Consider the following 23,524-nt stretch of genomic DNA (forward strand, 5'->3'; position numbering starts at 1 on the left):
TGGAGTGAATAGTCAGGCCACTTAAGATGACTGTTCTGTTGCTCTCTCTATACATCCCTCACATGACACTCCAATCCTCTTAATTATAGGGCTTAATCAGTAGCTAGACCACATAGACCACATAGTGAAAGTTGTGCAGGAATACTGGAGTGAGTTTCCATTCCCTTCTCCAGGGATCTTCCCAACCCAGGGATCAAACCCAGGTCTCCTGCATTATAGGCAGATTTGTTTACCATTTGAGCCATCAGGGAAGCCCTCATGCTTGCCTCGCCCCAGTCGCTGGTTTCCCTGGTAACTGATGAGCCCACCTGCTCAATCTCACCTATAAATGGTAGCCGCCTTCTCCACAGGTAGTGAAGGCTGCTGTCACGTTCTGCCTGCTCCCTACCATAGGTGGTGGGTTGTCATTCCAGAACGTTCTGCTTTGGACTGGTAAGATTCTCTATCCAATGAACTGTTGATTGTCTCCGTAGCTGTTTCCAGGCTCTTTCTTTGGTCTTGAGACTGCGAAACAAGGCTTCCAGGCCTGCGGGGTGCAGCCCAGCAATACCTTATTAGCTAGTTTTAGATATGACTGAAAGACTTTATTACTGCTTTTTTTGGCTGTGCTGGGTCGTCACTGTTGTGCGGGCTTTTCTCTAGTTGTGGCGAGTGGGGGTTCCTTTCTAGTTGTGTTGCGTGGGTTTCTCATCACAGTGGCTTCTCTTGTTGCGGAGCACAGGCTCTAGGTATGTGGGCTTCAGTAGTTGTGGCACGTGCGCTCTAGAGCACAGGGACTTAGATGCTCCGAGGCACGTGGGATCTTCACGGATCAGGGATCAAACCCACTTCTCCTGCATTGGCAGGAGGCTTCTTTATCACCGAGCCACGAGGGAAGCCCAAATGATTTTATGACTGGATATGGGTTGTATTAAAAAAAAAATTCAAAGCCTTCCTTAGGGAAGGTTAGATATGGCTGGAAGTGCCAGCCTCCAAACCCTCTGACCAGAACTGGCTACACAAATTATGAGGCCCCTTGCGTTAAAAACTAAACTTCAAGACTGAACAGACCGTTGAACTAAGGACAGACCCTTCTGTATGTGGAGCCTTGTGCTTGTACACAGGCCACACACTGATGAAGCTGGCCTGTCTTCCACTCCTGAATTTTTGCGCCACTGCTTTTTACCTTTTTCTAGCTTTCCTGTTTTTTGTCTTCGACGTTTAGGGTCTGTAGCTGCTTGCTGGGAATGCTGGAGATGCAGAGGTGGAGGGAGGTGCAGCGCCCCCTGGTGACATTCCTGGAGCATTGCACAACCTCCTGGGAGGACTGCAGGCATCTTCTGGGCTCCCTTTTGGGCTTTGTTACAATCAGTTTTATAGCCATAGTCCAGCGTAAACAATACTTTAGGATACAAGTGAATTTAGTTATTCCAAAACTTATTCGTTTAGAGGTAAGCCTCCTCCCCGACCCTTTCTGTTGGTTAGATTTGATGGAGTCAGGGAGGGTCAGCACACAAGGCAAGGCTAAGACCACTAAGTCAGTTCACTGCAAATGAAATCCACATGGGCCATCAATCGCCTAACAAAGTTAAAAGTCAGCTTTGATTAAGGTTTTGTTCTAGATTAAGATAAGAATTAGAAATGCCTACCCTGAAACTCTGCAACAGGCTAGAGCCCTGGATAAGCTTGTGATGAGTTTTGAATATCAGACTAAAGAACATAAAGATGACTTTGGTTAAGACGTGTGGCTGCCAAAGGATTGGCACAATCATATGTACGTTATAGAAAGATACTTCTAAAGCCACGATTTATGGAAAAAGTTGAAGCTGGGAAATTGGACAATAAAACTCTGAACTCTTAAAGACGAGATATGTAGAAGTTGAATTCTTATTCGTTTTCTCATTTTTTACTTGAAGTAGAATTGATTTATAATATTATACAACTGTGACTCAAACTCTTATACTCCATTTAAAGTTATTATAAAATATTGGCTATATTCCCTGAGCTATATAGTATATCCTTATAGCTTATTTTACACATAGTAGTTTGTACCTCTTAATCCCCTACCCCTATCTTGCCTCTCCCCGCTTCCTTCTCCCTACTGGCAACCACTAGTTTGTTTGCTAGATCTGTGAGTCTGTTTCATGATATACATTCATTTTGAGTTCACACACTAGTGATAACATGGAATAATTGTCTTTCTCTGACTTGTTAAGCATAACAACCTCCAGGTCTAGCCATGTTGCAAAAGGCAAAATGTCTTTCTTTTTTATGACTGAATAATACTCTGTTGTGTATTTATACTACATCTTTATTCATCTATTGATGAACACGGAGGTTGCTTTCATATCTTGACTATAGTAAATCTGCTATGAACATTGGGGTGTATGTACCTTTTTGAATTAGTGTTTTCATCTTCAGATATATACCCAGGGGTGGAATTGCTGGATCATCTGGTATTTCTATTTTAACTTTTTGAGGAAACGTCATACTGTTTTCTATAGTGGCTGTACCAGTTTACATTTTCAACAACAGTGTAGGAGTGTCCCCTTTTGTAGAAATTGAATTTTGATGATGGAATTTGATGGAATGGATATCTGGGAGTCAGAGTCGACATTTGGGGCTTAGATATTTTGTGACTTAGATTAACATAAATGCTGATGCCATTATTTGATATAGGGAGCACCAGCAAATTGTCATTAAAATTCCTACCAGGGGTGATTTTTGGGGGCCTCTACTCTACATAGTAAGATAGTAATGAGGTACTTACCCTTTAGATTTCCATTGTCAGTCACATCTTTAGAGATCTAGTCCATTATGACTTCTGAAATTATCAAGCAAGATTAAAAGTTTATTAGAAAATAGGCTTCAGTAAAGCTAGTGAAAGCGAAAGTCTCTCAGTTGTGTCTGACTCTTTGTGACCCCATGAACTATACAGTTCATGGAATTCTCCAGGGCAGAATACTGGAGTGGGTAGCCTTTCCCTTCTCCAGAGGATCTTCCAACCCAGGGATCTAAAGTAACTATTAAAAAAAACAAAAACAAAACTAGAATGTAGCGGAGACAGATGTCTTCCAAGAAGTTTCAATAAAAAGCTGTTATAATGTAAGGCATTACACTATGGATAACACCATTACATTCTGTAGAAAACTCTGTCAGAATGACTGACTTCCTCAATTTGGGGTAAAATGTGTGAATTCTGGTGTAATCACATACTCATTCTAGTGGCAATGAGATTTTCTTTACAGAGGCTTTGAGGGCTCTGTAATCTCACAAGTTTAGAATAGAAAGCTATGTACTAACAGTATTTTTTTCAAGTTTGAATTGAGAGGCAAGTTACCAGGATTTGATAACCTCCAGAAACATAAAAAATCCTTAGTGATGTGGAGACTTTTTTCCCCCCTCTGTTTATCTTCCTGAGGGAGCTGCCTGAGCCTGTATTTCTGAATCTATACACTGACTAAACCCAACTTTGCTGATAAAATTTTAAAATTGTACTAACTTTTTAAAACAAAGTTTAAAAGCTTCAAAAACTAAATCTTTTGATTAATGTGGCCTGAAAACTCAATCCTGTAATGCTCTTCTAATTTCTTTTTCAAATGTCTATAGTTATAGAAGGAATGTACTTTAATTTGTAAAGAGTCTGCGAGAAATTTATTCATGCATTTTTTTCCCATATGTGTAAGGGTGTTTTTTGGGTTGTCACAATGAGTGAGGACCTTATTTGAATTAGTATCTGGAAACCAAAGGTATATCCAATAATGCAGGGGACAGATGTATAACTGAAATCCTGGATAACTATAGGCTTCTTTGCCTTTAAAAATATTACCAGAATATGTGTAGCTGTATTCTTTATAAGCCTGTTGTATTGTTCACTTGGCATACACATGCTATCTCAATATTCAGGGTTTCTTTATATCTCTCTTCTCCAGTCTCTGGATGATCCAGTTGTTATTGCGGCAAAACAAACTATCCCCAAACGTAGTGATGCTCACACCAAGCCTTTTAGTAAAGTTCACATAATCAGTAGATCAGGAATTTGAACAAGGCTTGGCTGAGCAATTCTTTTGCTGCTTGTATCATCAATTGAAGGTATTCCGTAGTACCCAACTGGTGGATGGGCTGGTGTGAGACATACAAGATAATGTCCCTGCTCTTCTGGCTTCTTGGCAGGAGTGGTTGGAAGGCTGGGCTTAGGGGGGAATATTGTCCAGAGTGCCTACACAATGATGTCACCAGCATAGGGGGCCTCAGTGTTGTCAGAGTTATGTGGTGGCTGGATTTTCCAAAAAGGTTGTCCCAGGAGAGCTGAGAAGAAGGTGTATTACCTTTTGTGACTTAATGTTTGAAACCACACGGTATCACTTATCACAGTATCACCACACAATAGCAGATACTATTGGTTGAAGCAGTCACAGATTCCAAGGATGAAAACATAGAAAGCTATCTTTTAAAGGGATAAGCATGAAAAAGTTTGTGGCCATTTCATATAAACTACAGACTTCTCTGGTGGCTCCAAGGGTAAAGAATCTGCCTGTAATGCCAGAGACCTGGGTTCCATCCCTGGGTCGGGAAGATCCCCTGGAGAAGGAAGTGGCAACCCACTCTTGCCTGAAGAATTCCATGAACAGAGGAGGCTGGTGGGCTACAGTCCACCAGCCCACGAAGAATCGGACGTGACTGAAGGACTTACTCAATTAATATTGAGTGTCTAATATGTGCTAAATACTCTGCTGGTCTTAGGGATAATGAACATAGGAAATAAAATGCATGCCCTCCTATTAGGTGGGAGAAACATGAAAACAGAATCAGCACAAATAACTACATAATAAAAGTAAGTGCTGGAGACTTCCCTGGAGGTCAAGTATGCAGAGGGTCTGGGTTCAATCCCTGGTCAGGGAACTAGACTTGCATGCCACAACTTAGACTTGGTGCAGCCAAATAAATAAATATATTTTTAAAAAGAACTGTGAAGAGCTAATCTGCTCTGGAGATCAAAGGAAGAACTTCCTGTAAAAAGGGTATTTCAGGAACTGAAGAATGAGCAGAATGTAGCCAAGCTGGGGAGGGAAGGAGCGGACATTCAGGCTGAAGGAGGATGGTCTGGGAAGGTACCAAGTGTTCAAGGAACAGAGAAATGCTATATGGCTGGATATTGAGAGTAAGGTGGAAGTGGCCCATATTGTGCCTACTTTTTAAAGGATTTTGTAAATTATCACAGAATAAATGACAAGTGGTTTTTTTATCAGGGGAGTTAGGACCTGATCAGATTTGAAGTTTTACTGTAACTTTGTTTGCTCTGAGCTCCAAGTGAAGGCAATTGTCTTGGTCATAATCAGTTTATAGCACAGCATCCATGATGCATGCTAGGCATCTTTCCTCTTCTTAGTCTTTTTAACCTTCATCTTTCCATCAAAGGCTGCTACTCTAAAGTGATTAATATAAATCCTCGGCAAGATGTATATCATTCAAAGATATGGTGTATTTATATATTAGGTGTGCCTTACATTTGCATAAAGTATTATGTGCTAGCTCTTGTTCTTTTTCCCGTTCAACATTTTATCCACAAAGTTTATACTTGGGGTAGTGGTTAAAAGTATTTAACCAAAAGCACTTAAAAGCATGACCTCTCAAAATTAAAATTTCTCCATTTAAACCCTGGCTACACCAGTTTTTAGCTATCTGACCTTAAGCAAATTGCGTTACCTCTCCTCTCCTTGGTGTCCAGAATTAGGAATACTATAATGGAACATTGGGTTGAATAAAGGTGGTTGCAGATAAACATTACTTCGCTGACAAAAGTCTGTCTAGTCAAGGCTATGGTTTTTCCAGTAGTCATGTATGGATATGAGAGTTGGACCATAAAGAAAGCTGAGTGCCAAAGAATTGATGCTTTTGAACTGTGGTGTTGGAGAAGACTCTTGAGAGTCCCTTGGACTGCAAAGAGATCAAACCAGTCCATCCTAAAGGAGTTCAGTCCTGAATATTCATTGGAAGGACTGATGCTGAAGCTCCAGTACTTTGGCCACCTGATGCGAAGAACTGACTCATTAGAAAAGACCCTGATGTTGGGAAAGACTGAAGGCAGGAGGAGAAGGGGACAACAGAGGATGAGATAGTTGGATGGCATCACTGACTCGATGGACATGAGTTTGAGCAAGGGCTAGGAATTGCTGATGGACAGGGAAGCCTGGCATGCTGATGTCCATGGGGTCGCAAAGAGTCAGACACGACTGATTGACTGGACTGAACTGAGATAAACAAAGAGCCTGGCAAATAATAAATTAGCTATCATTTCCCCCTCCTCCACTCCCCGCCAGAAACTTAAAATCTGAAGTAAAAGAACTGTTGAATTGGCAAAATTGAATAACTTATTCCTCCAAGTTACTAGTTTGCTTGAAAATCACAAAAGGGTGAAAAGAAAGAAGTTAGAGGTTCTTAGTATTATCATGGAGAAGGCAATGGCACCCCACTCCAGTACTCTTGCCTGGAAAATCCCATGGAAGGAGCAGCCTGGTGGGCTGCAGTCCATGGGGTCGCTAAGAGTCGGGCATGATTGAGCGACTTCACTTTCACTTTTCACTTTCATGCATTGGAGAAGGAAATGGCAACCCACTCCAATGTTCTTGCCTGGAGAATTCCAGGGACGGGGAGCCTGGTGGGCTGCCGTCTATGGGGTCACACAGAGTTGGACACGACTGAAGTGACTTAGCAGCAGCAGCAGCAGTATTATTACCTGCAGTTCATTAAGGGCTTCCCAGGTGGCACCAGTGGTAAAGAACCCACCTGCCAATGCAGGAGACAGACATGGATTCTGTCTCTGGGTGGAAAAGATCCCCTGGAGAAGGGCATGGAAGCCTACTTCAGTATTCTTGCCTGGGGAATCCCATGGACAGAGGAGCCCTGACGGCGACAGTCCACAGTGTCACAAAGAGTCAGACACAACTGAAGCAACTTAGCACACAGTTCATGTAGTTAAATATTCACTGTTATCCTCAGTTCACTGTTTCTGACCACTGAATAGAACTGTCATATGCCTCCACCCCATCTGGCTTATGTAGTTCCTTGGTGATGGACAACACAGATTCTAATTCCCTGTTACACCATTTCTCCCTTATAAATCTATTTAAGAGTTACTCTGAGTAACACAAGTAATATTGACAAGTCACAGGATGTGTGCTGACCCAGATCCACTAACTGCTAAATTGCATTCTCTTTAGAATGGCTATAGTAGTTTATACTCTTAACTAATTGAGGCAGGGGTATGGACTGGAAGAAACACAGGGTGGAATCCAGATTGCCGGGAGAAATATCAATAACCTCAGATATGCAGATGACACCACCCTTATGGCAGAAAGTGAAGGGGAGCTAAAAAGCCTCTTGATGAAAGTGAAAGTGGAGAGCGAAAAAGTTGGCAGTTGGCCTAAAGCTCAACATTCAGAAAACTGAGATCATGGCATCTGGTCCCATCACTTCATGGGAAATAGATGGGGAAAGGGGAAACAGTGGAAACGGTGTCAGACTTTATTTTTTTGGGCTCCAGAATCACTGCAGATGGTGATTGCAGCCATGAAATTAAAAGACGCTTACTCCTTGGAAGAAAAATTATGACCAACCTAGACAGCATATTCAAAAGCAGAGTCATTACTTTGCTGACTAAGGTCTGCCTAGTCAAGGCTATGGTTTTTCCTGTGGTCATGTATGGATGTGAGAGTTGGACTGTGAAGAGGGCTGAGCACTGAAGAATTGATGCTTTTGAACTGTGGTGTTGGAGAAGACTCTTGAGAGTCCGTTGGACTGCAAGGAGATCCAACCAGTCCATTCTGAAGGAGATCAGCCCTGGGATTTCTTTGGAAGGAATGATGCTAAAGCTGAAACTCCAGTACTTTGGCCACCTCGTTAGAAGAGTTGACTCATTGGAAAAGACTCTGATGCTGGGAGGGATTGGGGGCAGGAGGAGAAGGGGACGACCAAGGATGAGATGGCTGGATGGCATCACTGACTCGATGGACGTGAGTCTGGGTGAACTCTGGGAGATGGTGATGAACAGGGAGGCCTGGCGTGCTCCAATTCATGGGGTCACAAAGAGTCGGACACGACTGAGCAACTGAACTGAACTGATGTAGGCTTGAATGGACTTTCCTGGTGGCTCAGTGGTAATGAACTCGCTTGCCAGTGGAGGGGGTGTGGCTTGGTCCCTGGGTCAGGAGGATTCCCCTGGAGAAGAAAATGGCAACCCACTCCACTATTCTTGCCTGGGAAATCCCATGGACGGGGGAGCCTGGCAGGTTGCAGTCCATGGGTCTCATAGTGTCTTAACGACTTAGTGACTAAGCAACAACAAATGTAGGCCTGCACGTCTTGGGACAGTTCAGGACTATCTTGAATATCCCAGGTCTGGCATTCTCTGGGAGTAGGGTGAGAGGGACGAGAAGACTTTCTTGGCCTGCTTTGAATCCTGACTTTTTGTTCTGCTCACACCTTTTCCTTCCTGCTCCAGATGTCGGTTCCCAGGGTACTCCCTAACAAATAGTCTGCATGCTAAACTTTGCTTCCTGGAGAACCTCAACCTGAGACTCTGTGCTATTTTTCAACTAAATTTTAAAACAATTTTATACATTAAGCATTCAAATAATATAAATTTTACAACATGCCAATGAGAAGACCACCTAATTTTGTCACACTGTTGAAATAATTTTTTTTAGGAAAATATATTCTTTTCTTTCTGTTCTGCTGCTTCTTTTTGAAAAACTAGTTTTCCCCTGCAGCTCTATTAAAGGAAGTAAAATATTTAAGGATAGCAGATTATGCCACCCCCAATTATGCTTCTTTGGCATACAGATTATTTTGACGCTGATTATTTTGAGAAATTGCAGACACATAAGTTCTGAAACCAGTAGAAGGTACCTCTGTAAGAGTAATTTACATTAGAAATGGGGCCTATACAGGAAGAGAGTTATTGTTCAGTCACTCAGTTGTGTCTGTCTCTGAGACCCCATGTGCTGCAGCATACCAGGCATCCCTGTCCATCACCATCTCCTGGAGTTTGCCCAAACTCATGTCCATTGCTTTGATGATACCATCCAACCATCTCATCCTCTGTTGCCCCCTTCTCCTCCTGCCCTGTCTTTCCCAGCAACAGGGTCATTTCCAATAAGTTGGTCCTTTGCATCTGGTGGCCAAAGTATTGGAGCTTCAGCTTCAGCATCAGTCCTTCCAATGAATATTAGGGTTGATTTCCTTGACTGGTTGGATCTCCTTGCAGTCCAAGGGACTCTCAAAAGTCTTCTCTGGCACCACAGTTCAAAAGCATCAATTCTTCAGCAGTCAGCCTTCTTTATGGTCCAACTCTCACATCTGTACATGACTATCCCATTGCTTTGACTGTACGGACCTTTGTCATCAAAGTGATATCTCTGCTTTTTAACATGCTGTCTAGGTTTGTCATAGCTTTTCTTGCCAGGAGCAAGTGTCTTTAAATTTCATGACAGCAGTCACTGTCCTCGGTGATTTTGGAGCCCAAGAAAATAAAGTCTGTCACTGTTTCCATTTTTTCCCATCTATTTGTAATGAAGTGATGGGACTGAATGCCACTATCTTAAGCAAGAATATTGGATGGGGTAGTCATTCCCTTCTCCAGGGTATCTTTCTGACCCAGGAATTGAACCCAGGTCTCTTGCATTGCAGGTGGATTCTCTACTGTCTGAGCCACCAGGGAAGCCCAGAGAGCTATCACCAGAGGTAACAGTCACCTGAGGTACCTACCTTCAAGGCAGGCAACATTAATTTAACAAACATTTAATTTCCACTTTTCATCTTCCCATGAATTGCCTTCTCCCTCTTTGAAATCCAGACCTTCATCACTTTCATTAGGTCAGAACTGTACATAAGCCTCAATTGTCTGGCTGCCTTTTGAGTCACACATCTTTGAAAGCCTCCTTATATAAGAACATAATTAAAATAGTGTTTTTTTCCTGTTTATGACAGTTTAATTTTAAGTCAGCCACAGAACCCTGGAAGGGTAGAATGGAGAAGTTTTCCTCTTTTACAATATTAATATGCTAAAACTTGATTTTCTTTTCCTTTTTTTTTGAATTAACACATTGATCTTCTAAAATTTATTTTTAGTTGGAGGATAGTTACTATATAATCTTTACAGTTTCTGATATCAACAATGAAGCAGCTGTAAGTATACATATATCCTCTCCTTATTGAACCTCCTGCCCCTCTTCATAGACTGCCAAGCTGAGTTCCTTGCTATACAGCAGCTTCCCACTAGCTAGCTATTTTACACAAGATAATATATATGTATGTTAGTGCTACTCTCAATTCACCCCACACTCTCCTTCCCCCACTGTGTCCATAAATCTGTTCTCCACATATGCATCTCTATTCCTCCTCTGAAAATAGGCTCATCAGTACCATCTTTCTAGATTCCATATATGTGCATTAATATACAGTATTTGTTTTTCTCTTTATGACTTCATTCTTTTTGATAGACTCTGGTTCATCCACCTCACTGCAACTGACTCAATTTTGTTCCTTTTTATGGCTGAATTGGAGAAGGCAATGGCAACCACTCCAGTACTCTTGCCTGGGAAGTCCCATGGACGAAGGAGCCTGGTAGGCTGCAGTCCATGTGGTCACAAAGAGTCGAACGTGACTGAGCGACTTCACTTTCACTTTTTACTTTCATGCATTGGAGAAGGAAATGGCAACCCACTCCAGTGTTCTTGCCTGGAGAATCCCAGGGACGGGCGAACCTTGTGGGCTGCCGTCTCTGGGGTCGCACAGAGTTGGACATGACTGAAGCGACTTAGCAGCAGCAGCAGCATGGCTGAATAGTATTCTATTTTATGTATGTACTACAACTTCTTTATCCGTTCATTGGCTGATGGACATCTAGGTTGCTTCCATGTCCTGGCTATTATGAATAGTGCTGCAATGAACATTGGGGTACATGTCTTAAAAAAAAACTATTTATTTATTTTTGGCTGTGCTGTATCTTAGTTGCTGTGTGCTGGCTTTCTTTGGTTGTGGTGAGTGGGCTTCTCATTGTGGTGGCTTCTTGTGTTGCAGAGCAAAGGTTTTGGAGTGTGCTGACTTCAGTAGCTGTAGCAGGCAGACTCAGTAGTTGTGACGCATAGGCTTAGTTGTCCCACTGCGTGTGGAATCTTGCCAGACCAGGGATCAGTGTGTACCCTGCAATGGCAACTGGACTCTTAACTGCTGAATCACTAGGGAAGTCCTTGTGTGTCTTTTTGAACCATGGTTTTCTCAAAGTATATGCCTAGTAGTGGGCTTGCTGGGTCATAAGGTAGTTTTATTCTTAGTTTCTTAAGGAATCTCCATAGTGGCTGTATCAATTTATATTCCCACCAACAGAACAAGAGGGTTCCCTTTTCTCTACATCCTCTCCAGCATTTATTGCTTGTAGATATTTTGATGATGGCCAGTCTGACCAGTGTGAAGTGACACCTCATTGTAGTTTTGATTTGCATTTGTTTAATAAAGAGCAGTGTTGAACATTTTTTCATATATTTGTTGGCCATCTGTATGTGTTCTTTGGAAAAATGTTTAAGTCTTCTGCCCATTTTTTGATTGGGCTGTTTGTTTTTCTGATATTGAGCGGAGTGAATGGCTTGTATGTTTTGGAAATTAATCCTTTGTCAGTTGCTTCATTTGCAATTATTTTCTCCCATTCTGGGGGTTGTCTTTTCATCTTGTTTACAGTTTCCTTAGATGTGCAAAGGCTTTTAAGTTTAATTAGGCCCCATTTGTTTATTTTTGTTTGTATTTCCATTACTCTAGGAGATGGGTCAAAGAGAATCTTGCTGCAATTTATGTCAAAAAGTGTTCTGCATGGGTTTTATAGTTTCTGGCCTTGCATTTAGGTCCATTTTGAATTTATTTTGTGTATGGTGTTAGGAAGTGCTCTAGTCTGAGTCTTTTACATGGTTCAATCCCTGGGTGGGGAAGATCCCCTTGAGGAGGGCAAAGCAACCCACTCTAGTATTCTTGCCTGGAGAATCCCATGGACAGAGGAGCCTGGCGGGCTACAGTCCACAGGGTTGCAAAGAGCCAGACATGAGTGAAGTGACTGAACACAGACAGTATGCTACTTGGATGCATAGGATATCTCCTTCTCCAAGGTTGGGAAATACAACCAACCTACCAAATACATGAAAATAAAAACAGCAACTTAGGCAAAATGAGGTGTTTAGCTTAGCAAAGTCTTACCCAGTCTCTAAACTGAAGACAACTGTTCAGTATCCAAACTGAGTCTTCCCAGTGCCTTTCAAACTGATGATAACCCTCTCAGTGCCTAAACTGAGCAAAATCTTCCCAAGTCCTTTGAGAATAACGTAGCTACATCTTCTTGAGACCAAGTTTCAAGGATAACCTCTTCCTTCACTGAGTAAAACTTAGGATCGTCAACCAATAACGTGAGATCCTGGAACCAGGATGTCTGGACTCCTCGAGGAGGCGGATGGGCATAAGAGGCCTCTGCTGATTCCAAGGCTCTGGATTCTCGCAGAATTCAGGTGAAAGAGAGGAATCTGCTCTGGTCCCTTCATTGGTTGCCATAACTGTGGACTTCAAAAATATTCACAACCTAAAAGTTAAGAATTATGTTTTATTTGGTGGGAATTTTTAGGATTTCAAGCCCTGGAGACAGCATCTCCAGTGACCCTGCTTCCTGTTCTTTTTATTTCTCTTCGTTAAAACTAGCTTCTTACTCTGTGCATCCATTCTTCTCCTGAATCCTTCATTCATCTTAATGATCACTATTCTGAACTATCCTGAACTCCTCCTCGAGTGGATTGCCTGTCTCCACTTCACTTAGTTCTTCTGAGGTTTTATCTTGTTCCTTTGTTTGGAACATGAGGGATCTGTTCCTCTGTCACCTCATTTTGCCTAAATTGCTGTTTTTACATATTTGGTAGGTTGATTATGGAGGAGGAAATGGCAACCCACTCCAGTTTTCTTGCCTGGAGAATCCCAGGGACAGAAGAGCCTGGTGGGCTGCCATCTATGGGGTTGCGCAGAGTTTGACACGACTGAAGCGACTTAGCAGCAGCAGCAGGTTGATTATATTTCCCAGCCTTGGAGAAGGAGACATCCTGTGCATCCAAGTAGCATACTACCCACTTGTAACACAAGCTATATGCTCTCGAGTCTCCCCCCATGAGGGCTGTGGGGGTCTTTCTGTTGTAGTGGGCTTACCATGTAGCATTCTGGCATGGTTGGTCAAGTTGATGGCCAGGCCATACCTTGTGCTGAGAATGTAGGCTGCTGATTGGTGGGACCAGGGCATGAAGTGGCTGACTGTGGAGTCTCAGGGGACCCCAAGTCTTATACTCACTCACTGCTGGACTGAGCCAGAGTCAGAAGACTCAAGGGTGTTGCCTGCCCTCTGGTGGTAAAGCCAAGTTCAAGGATGAGAGCCAGGTCCTGGAGTCTGGCTGCAAAATCCAGGGGCCCCAAAGCTGGTGGGGCGGACTGTTTTCTGACACAGTTCGGTTTAGGGTCAGAGTGTGTTGTAGTTTGTTGGCTTGCTAGTGGGCAGGGCCAAGGCCCAGCTAGTCTCAGGTCAGAGTTTGGTTTGCTGATGGACATGCTGGGTCTACATGCTAGGGGATTCTGGTTTTCTTGAGTCTGGTTTCTGGCCCCTGGTAGGTGAGGCTGCTCCAGAGACCAGACCAGGCTCTCTGGAGGGCAGGGCTTGGACCCAGGGTATTCTGGGACTGATGTCTGCCCAGTGATGGATGCAGCTATATCCCTGGTCCCTCTGGTGTGTTGCAGGGTCATGTCCAGAGGTGGCTGTGGGCTCAGGGGGTCCTACGGCAGCCTGTCTCCTGGTGAGTGGGGTTTTGAACCCACTCAGCTTGTTGCTTGGCCTCAGGCATCCAAGTACTGGCCAGTTTTCCATGAATAAAGTCTTAGTTGCTCAGTCTTGTCTGACTTTTTGTGACCTCATGGACTGTAGCCCACCCGGTTCCTCTGTCCATGGGGATTCTCCAGGCAAGAATACTGGAGTGGGTTGCCATTTCCTTCTCCGGGGTATCTTCCCAACCCAGGGATCAAACCTAGGTTTCCTGCATTGCAAGTGGATTCTTTACTGTCTGAGCCATCAGGGAAGCCCCGGTGTCATCAAAGATACTAGGCTGTAATTTTCTTTAATGTCCTTGTCTGGTTTTGGTATGAGAGTGATGGTGGCTTTATAGAATGTTTCTGGGAGTGTGCCCTCCTCTTCAATTTTTCGGAATAGTTTAAACAGGATAGGTATAAGTTCTTTACATGTTTGGTAGAATTCTCCAGTGAAGCTATACAGTTCTGGACTTTTGAGGAAGTTTTAAAAACTACAGATTCTGTTTCACGTCTAGTGATCAGTCTGTTCACATTATCTCTTTCTTCTTGACTCAGTTTTGGCAGGCTGTTTCTAGAAACTTGTCCATGTCTTCTAGGTTGTCAAACTTGTCAAAATACAGCTTCACAGTATTCTCTTATGAATTTTTAAAATTTCTGTGGTTTCAGTTGTTGCAATTTCTCCTCTTTCTTATTTTATTTGGTTCCTCTTGCTTTTCTTCTTGGTGAGCCTGGCTAGAAGTTTGTTAATTTTTGTTTCTTTTCAAAAAACCAGTTTTATTTTATTGAAACTAGTCTTAGTTTTACTGCTCTCTTTAATTGTTTTTTTTTTTAAAATCTCTGTCTCGTCTCTGATCTTTATTTCCTTTGTCCTGCTGATTTTGGCTTTTGTTCTTTTCAAATTCTTTTAGGTGATAGATTGGGTTGTTTATTTGAGATCTTTCTTGTATCATTATGAACTTCCCTCTTAACAATTGCTTTTGCTTTATCCCATAGATTTTGTAGGTTGGGTTTTCATTTTTGTTTGCCTTGATATTTTCCAAAATTTTCCTTGGTTTCTTCATTGACCTATTGGTTTTTTAGTAGCATCACGTTGTTTGGTTTCCATTTGTTTGTTATTTTACCAATTTTCTTTCTGTGGTTAATTTCTAATTTCACATTATCGTGGTCAGAAAAGATGCTTTAAATAATTTCTGTCTTAAACTTATTGTGAATTGTTTTGAAACCTGGTATATGGTCTCTTGAAGGTTACATGCAAACTTGATAACAATATGTATTCTGTTGTTTTGGAGTGAAGTCGCTCAGTCGTGTCCGACTCTTTGCGACCCCATGGACTGTAGTCTACCAGGCTCCTCTGTCCATGAGATTCTCCAGGCAAGAATACTGGAGTGGGTTGCCATTTCCTTCTCCAGGGGATCTTCCTGACCCAGGGATCGAACCCGAGTCTCCTGCATTGGAGTCAGACGCTTTAACCTCTGAGCCACCAGGGATGTAGGGTATTATTGTAGCTATCAAGTCCAAATGGCTTATTATATCATTTAGTATCTTTGTTGCCTTATTGATTTTTCAGATGATCTGTATATTGGTATCAATTAGTATTAAAGTTTCCTACTGTTGCTGTGTTATTGTCTGTTTCTCCCTCTATATCTGTTAATATCTGTTTTATATATTTATATATTTAGGTACACCTATATTGGATGTGAGGCTTCCCAGGTGGCGCTAGTGGTAAAGAACCCTCCTGCCAATGCAGGAGATGTAAGAGACCTGTTTCGATCCCTGTGTTTGGAAGATCCTGTGGGAGGAGGGCATAACAACCCACTCAGTATTTTTTCTTGGAGATTCCCATGGACAGAAGAGCCTGGTAGTCTACAGTCCATAGTGCTACAAAGAATCAGACACAACTGAAGTGACTTAGAACACATATTGGGTGCATATATGTTAGTGAGTGTAATATCTTCTTGTGTTGATCTCTTTATTGTTATATAATGCACTTCTTTGTTTTTCTTTATAGTGTTTATTTCAGTCTTTTTTTGTCTGATGTGAGTATTGCTACTCCCACTTTCTCGTTTCTATTTGCATGAAATATTTTTCCATCCTCTCTTTCAGTATGTGTGTTTACCCTGAAGTGAGCCTCTTGTAGGCATACAAGGTTCTTGTCTTTTTAAATCTGATTTGCCACTCTGTCTTTTGGTTGGAGCATTTTAGTCCATTGACTCTTTTCTTTTTTGGCTGCACTATGTGGCATGCTGGATCCTAGTTCCCTGACCAGGGGTTGAACATGTGCCCCCTGAATTGGGAGCATGGAGTCTTAAGTGCTGGACCACCAGGGAAGTCCTAGGCCATTGACATTTAAAATGATTATTGATGGGTATGTAGTTATGGTCATTTTAAACCTCTTTTCCCGTTTTGTAGTTCTCCATTAAGTTGTTATTTTTGTCTTTCCTTTCGTGGTTTGAAAATTTGCTTTCATAGTTTGATTTTCTTTTGTAGTATGCTTGAGTTCCTTTTCTTTTGGCCTTTCTGGATCTATTGTATGTTTTTGATTTGTGGTTGCCATGGCTTTCAAGGATGTTGATGCATAACTATATTTACTTGCTTTAAACAGATAAGTGTACAAGTTCAAACACATTCTAAAAGTGAAAAGTGAAATCGCTCAGTCATGTCCGACTCTGTGACCACACAGACTGCAGCCTACCAGTGTTCTTGCCTGGAGAACCCCAGGGACAGGGGAGCCTGGTGGGCTGCCGTCTGCGGGGTCACACAGAGTTGGACATGACTGAAGTGACTTAGCAGCATAGATATCATATGTTGCTTTCATTTTTTTCATCTGTCTTTCTGTTTGCTGTTCTGATTAGGAGATTTCCATTATTCTAGCTTCCAAATAACTTACTTGTTCTTCTGTGTCATTTAGTCTGCTCTTCACTGTGTGTAGTTTGATTTTTATCTTGGCAATTGAATTGTCTATTTTTGATTGGTTCATCTTTATGGTTTATAGTTCGTTGTTACAGTAATCTGCATTTCTGTTGATAATCATTCTTGAGCATTTCTATTACCTCCTTTTTTGAACTCAGTGTCTAGTAGGGTGGTGATGTCTGTTTCATTCTTTCTGGTGATTTCTCTTATTCCTTTAATTCGGAGTAGTTTCTCTGCCATTCCAGTTTACTTAAGTTTCTCTAGTTCTGTGAATTTAGGAGAATTCAATTACCTACTGTGGCCTTGAAAGGGTATTTTTACGTGGTAGCATCTCTGTGTGGATTGCGTGTGTTCAATGTTTTTGGAGTGTGGGTTGATTTTGGTATGGATGCCAGCCACATCTTTCCTCGGAGTGCTGCCCATTATCCCCTTGATTGGTATTTGTGGACTTAAAGCCTATGCAACCTATGAGATCAGGTTTTCTCTCTGTGCTGTGGCTGTCTCCACCCTGTCAGGGATGGGAGTCTACCCTCCAGTTGTTGCAGCAGAAGCCCTGAAGGTTAGGTTTGATCAGCCTCTATTGCCCTTGAGTGCATGCCCTGTCCCAGAAGAGGCAGTTGCTGGCACAAGTGTGGTCTATGTGTTCACAGAGGACCTTTGCACTGCCTATGTAGGCATCCATGGTTATGCTCAGTAGCAGCCCAAGGTGGCATCCCTTTCTCTGTTGTGTTTGCACTAGATCTAGTGCAAGCCTGTGGTGTATCTCAGTTTTTTTATCCCACATTTTCTTTATCAGTTCATTTGTCAGTGGACACTTGGGTTGCTTTCATATCTTGGTTATTGTGAGTAATGAACAAGAGGGTGCAGATGTCTCTTTGTGATCTTGTTTTCAATTCCAGAAGCAGGACTACTGGATAACATGGTCGTTCTATATTTTTTCTAGCTCCCTTCTGGAATTGGAGTGCTTGTATTGGTATCTTGACATTAATATTAATTTTGTGACTTTCATCGTGGTTAGTAAAATATAATTCTCAAGTTTCCACATCATTAAGCTGGGAATTCTCTCCTGGCTCAGATGGTAAAGAATCTGCCTTCAATGCAGGAGACCCAGGTTCGATCCTTGAGTCAGGAAAATTTCCTGGAGAAGGGAATGGCTGCCCACTCCAGTATTATTGCCTAGAGAATTACATGGACAGAGGAGCCTGGCAGGCTATGGTCCATGGGATCACAAACAGTCAGACATGACTGAGCTACTAACACAGCTGGGAGTAATAGCATTTAATTTATAGGATTGTTGGGAGGACAAAATAATTTCATGTGTGCAAAATGTTTAGAAAAGTGTCTGGGACATAAGTGCTTAATAAATATCAGCTAGATATGCTATCTAGTCATTATGAAGAATGTCATCCATTAGATGGAATTATCAGGTTTTGTAGACTCAGTGGTGTGCTGGAGCTGGTTTCAATTGTCTTATGTGTGGGAGCTGATTGTGCAATCTCTTCCTGACTCTGTGTTCAGTGATGAAACAATGATGGCTTAAAATCAGTCACATTGGGAATACTGTATTCACAACCCACAGAAATTTGCCAATACTATGAATCTGGGCTCCCTCCCACCCCCTACCTCCCTGCACTTAGTTGTTAAACGTTTACTAGCACGATGCTGCTTATGTTTATCAGAAAAACTTTTATCTCTAGCAAGTAATTCTTTGGATTCATGGATACTCTGAAACAGTTTTCCATTTTCTTCACACTGAGTAGAATCAGAAGCTTTTCTTCTAATCAAGAAATGTTACAACCTATACTGTTTTTATTTTTAATTATTTATTCTTTTAAAGTTTTTATTTAGTGATTTAATTTGGGGGGTGCTGTGCTGGGTCTTTGCTGTGCATGGGCTTTCTCTAGTTGTGGAGAGCAGAGGCTGTTCTCTAGTGGAGCACGGGCTTCTTATTGCAGTGGCTTCTCTTGCTGCAGAGAATGGGCTCTAGGATTAGTGGGCTCAGATGTAATGACAGGCTTAGTTGCAGAATCTTTCCAGACTAGGGTTCAAACTCATGTACCCTGCATTAGCAAGAAGATTCTTAACCACTGGAGCACCAGGGAAGTCCTATACTGTTTTCAGGATACTGAACTAGTCAGGAGGTCTATGCTTCTTTCCTGGCTCTAACACTTATCAGTCAGTTAACTCTGGGAAATCTGTTAGATTTCCTGAGCCTTGGTTTTCTTGCCTGTAAAATGTTAAAAATAATGTCTTAGTTGCTTATAGATTTATGTTTAAATGAAGCAATACATATGAAAATACTTTATAAAATTAAAACACTATGCAAATTATTTTTATCATATGGTACCATTTAAAGAGAAGCCTAACAGTAAAAATCTTTCCATTTTAGACTTTTGGGAAACCCACTGGGAAGGTCAAAGTGCATTACAGTTTCCTGACAGATGATTTCATCCTTGCAGAAAATACTGGTAACATCTCTTAATGTCCAAAGAGCAATTGTGTAGAGATTCATTAAAAAATCAATATAAAACTGCTTTTCAATATATCCCTACAAAGACTGCTTCCTGGGACTATGTGCAAAAATCTATTACCCTTGAAGCCTTCCTTGGGTGATTTTCTAATTTTTAAAAAAATTTTATTGATTTATTTTTTGGAGGCTAATTACTTTACAATATTGTGTTGGTTTTGCCATACATTGACAAATCTGCCACGGGTGTACATGAGTTCCCCATCCTGAACCCTCCTCCCAGTTCCCTCCCCATCCCATCCCATCTGGGTCATCCCAGTGCGCCAGCCCTGAGCACCCTGTATCATGGATCAAACCTGGACTGGCGATCCATTTTACATATGGTAACATACATGTTTCAATGTCATTCTCCCAAACCATCCCACCCTCACCCTCTCCCACAGAGTCCAAAAGACTGTTCTATGCATCTGTGTCTCTTTTGCTGTCTTGCATACAGGGTTATCATTACTATCTTTCTAAATTCCATATATATGTGTTAGTATATTGTATTGGTGTTTTTCTTTTTGGCTTACTTCACTCTGTATAATAGGCTCCATTTTCATCCACCTCATTAGAATTGATTCAAATGTATTCTTTTTAACGGCTGAGTAATACTCCATTGTGTATATGTACCACAGCTTTCTTATCCATTTTTATGCTGATGGACACCTAGGTTGCTTCCATGTCTGGCTATTATAAACAGTGCTGTGATGAATATTGGGGTACACATGTCTCCTTCAATTCTGATTTCCTTGGTGTGTATGCCTAGCAGTGGGATTGCTGGGTCATATGGCACTTCTATTTCCAGTTTTTTAAGGAATCTTCACACTGTTCTCCATAGTGGCTGGACTAGTTTGCAACAGTGTAAGAGGGTTCCCTTTTCTCCACACCCTCTCCAGCATTTATTGCTTGTAGACTTTTGGATCGCAGCCATTCTGACTGGCGTGAAATGGTACCTCCTTGTGGTTTTGATTTGCATTTCTCTAATAATAAGTGATGTTGATCATCTTTTCATATGTTTGTTAGCCATCTGTATGTCTTCTTTGGAGAAATGCCTGTTTAGTTCTTTGGCCCATTTTTTGATTCAGTTCAGTCGCTCAGTGGTGTCCGACTCTTTGCGACCCCATGAATTGCACCACTCCAGGGCCTCCCTGTTCATCACCATCTCCCGGAGTTCACTCAGATTCACGTCCATTTTTTGATTGGGTCATTTATTTTTCTGGAATTGAGCTGCAGGAATTGCTTGTGTATTTTTGAGATTAATTCTTTGTCAGTTTCTTCATTTGCTATTATTTTCTCCCATTCTGAAGGCTGTCTTTTCACCTTGCTTATAGTTTCCTTTGTTGTGCAAAAGCTTTTAATTTTAATTAGGTCCCATTTGTTTAGTTTTGCTTTCATTTCTAATATTCCAGGAGGTGGGTCATAGAGGATCCTGCTGTGGTTTATGTTGGAGAGTGTTTTGCCTATGTCTTCCTCTAGGAGTTTTATAGTTTATGGCTTTATGTTTAGATCTTTAATCCATTTTGAGTTTATTTTTGTGTATGGTGTTAGAAAGTGTTCCAGTTTTGTTTTTCTTTTTTTTACAAGTAGTTGACCAGTTTTCCTAGCACTGCTTGTTAAAGAGATTCTCTTTTCTCCATTGTATATTCTTACCTCCTTTGTCTAAGATAAGGTGTCCATAGGTGTGTGGATTTCTGTCTGGGCTTTCTATTTTGTTCCATTGATGTATATTTCTGTCTTTGTGCCAGTACCATACTGTCTTGATGACTGTGGCTTTGTAGTAGAGCCTGAAGTCAGGCAGGTTGATTCCTCCAGTTCCATTCTTCTTTCTCAAGATTGCTTTGGCTATTTGGTGATTTTTTGTATTTCCATACAAATTGTGAAATTATTTGATCTAGTTCTGTGAAAAATATCATTGGTAGCTTGATAGGGATTGTATTGAATCTATAGATTTCTTTGGGTCATATACTCATTTTCACTATATTGATTCTTCTGATCCATGAACACGGTATATTTCTCCATCTATTAGTGTCCTCTTTGATTTCTTTCACCAGTGTTTCATGGTTTTCTATATATAGGTCTTTTGTTTCTTTAGGTAGATATATTCCTAAGTATTTTATTCTTTTCGTTGCAATGGTGAATGGAATTGTTTCCTTAATTTCTCTTTCTGTTTTCTCATTGTTAGTGTATAGGAATGCAAGGGATTTCTGTGTGTTGATTTTATATCCTGCAACTTTACTATATTCATTAATTAGCTCTAGTAATTTTCTGGTGGAGTCTTTGAGGTTTTCTATGTAGAGGATCATATCATCTGCAAACAGTGAAAGTTTTACTGCTTATTTTCTAATCTGGATTTCTTTTATTTCTTTTTCTGCTCTGGTTGCTGTCGCCAGAACTTCCAAAACTATGTTGAATAGTAGTGGTGAGAGTCAGCACCCTTGTCTTGTTCCTGACTTAATTTTTTGCCATTGAGGATAATGTTTTCTGTGGGTTTGTCATATATAGGTTTTATTATGTTGAGGCATGTTCCTTCTATGCCAGCTTTCTGGAGATTTTTTTTTTTTTATCATAAATGGATGTTGAATTTTGTCAAAGGCTTTCTCTGCATCTATTAAGATAATCATATGGTTTTTATTTTTCAATTTTTAATGTGGTATATTATATTGATTGATTTGTGGATGTTGAAGAATCCTTGCATCCCTGGGATAAAGCCCACTTGATCATGATGTATGATCTTTTTAATATGTTGTTGGATTCTGTTTGCTAGAATTTTGTTAAGGATTTTTGCATCTATGTTCACAGTGATATTCGCCTGTAGTTTTCTTTTTTTGTGTCATCTTTGTCAGGTTTTGGTATTAGGGTGATGGTGGCCTCATATAATGAGTTTGGAAGTTTACCTTCCTCTGCAATTTTCTGGAAGAGTTTGAGTAGGATAGGTGTTAGCTCTTCTCGAAATTTTTGGTAGAATTCAGCTGTGAAGCTGTCTGGTTCTGGGCTTTTGTTTGGAAGCTTTCTGATTACAGTTTCAATTTCCATGCTTGTGATGGGTCTGTTAAGATTTTCTTTTTCTTCCTGGTTCAGCTTTGGGAAAGTTGTACTTTTCTAAGAGTTTGTCCATTTCTTCCAAGCTGTCCATTTTATTGACATATAGTTGCTGATAGTAGTCTCTTATGATCCTTTGTATTTCTGTGTTGTCTGTTGTGATCTCTCCATTTTCATTTCTAATTTTGTTGATTTGATTTTTCTCTCTTTGTTTCTTGATGAGTCTGGCTAATGGTTTGTCAATTTTATGTATCTTCTCAAAGAACCAGCTTTTGGCTTTGTTGATTTTTGCTATGGTTTCTGTTTCTTTTGCATTTATTTCTGCCCTAATTTTTAAGATTTCTTTCCTTCTACTAACCTTGGGGTTCTTCATTTTTTCCTCTTCTAGTTGCTTTAGGTGTAAAGCTAGGTAATTTATTTGATTTTTTTCTTGTTTCTTGAGGTAAGCCTATATTGCTGTGAACCTTCTCCTTAGCACTGCTTTTACAGTGTCCCGTAAGTTTTGCTTTGTTTTGTTTTCATTTTCATTCATTTCTATGCATATTTTGATTTCTTTTTTGATTTCTCCTGTGATTTGTTGGTTATTCAGCAGCTTGTTGTTCAGCCTCCATATGTTGAAACTTTTAATAGTTTTTCTCCTGTAATTGACATATAATCTAAACTGTACTGTGGTCATAAAAGATGCTTGGAATGATTTCAATTTTTTGAATTTACCAAGGCTAGCTTTATGGCCCAGGATGTGATCTATCCTGGAGAAAGTTCCATGTACACTTGAGAAAAAGGTGAAATTCATTGTTTTTGGGTGAAAGTCCTATAGGTATCAATTAGGTCTAACTGGTCTATTGTATCACTTACAGCTTGTGTTCCTTGTTAATTTTCTGTTTTGTTGATCTATCCATAGGTGTGAGTGGGGGTATTAAAGTCTCCTACTATTATTGTGTTATTGTTAATTGCCCCTTTCATACTTGTTATCATTTGTTTTACATATTATGGTGCTCCTATGTTGGGTGCATATATATTTATAATTGTTATATCTTCTTGGATTGATCCTTTGGTCATTATGTAGTGTCCTTCTTTGTCTCTTTTCACAGCCTTTGTTTTAAAGTCTATTTTATCTGATATGAGTATAGCTACTCCTGCTTTCTTTTGGTCTCTATTTGCATGGAATATCTTTTTCCAGCCCTTCACTTTCAGTCTGTATGTGTCCCTTGTTTC

The sequence above is a fragment of the Capricornis sumatraensis genome, chromosome 18, assembly GCF_032405125.1.
Source record: "Capricornis sumatraensis isolate serow.1 chromosome 18, serow.2, whole genome shotgun sequence".
Classification (NCBI taxonomy): Eukaryota; Metazoa; Chordata; class Mammalia; order Artiodactyla; family Bovidae; genus Capricornis; species Capricornis sumatraensis.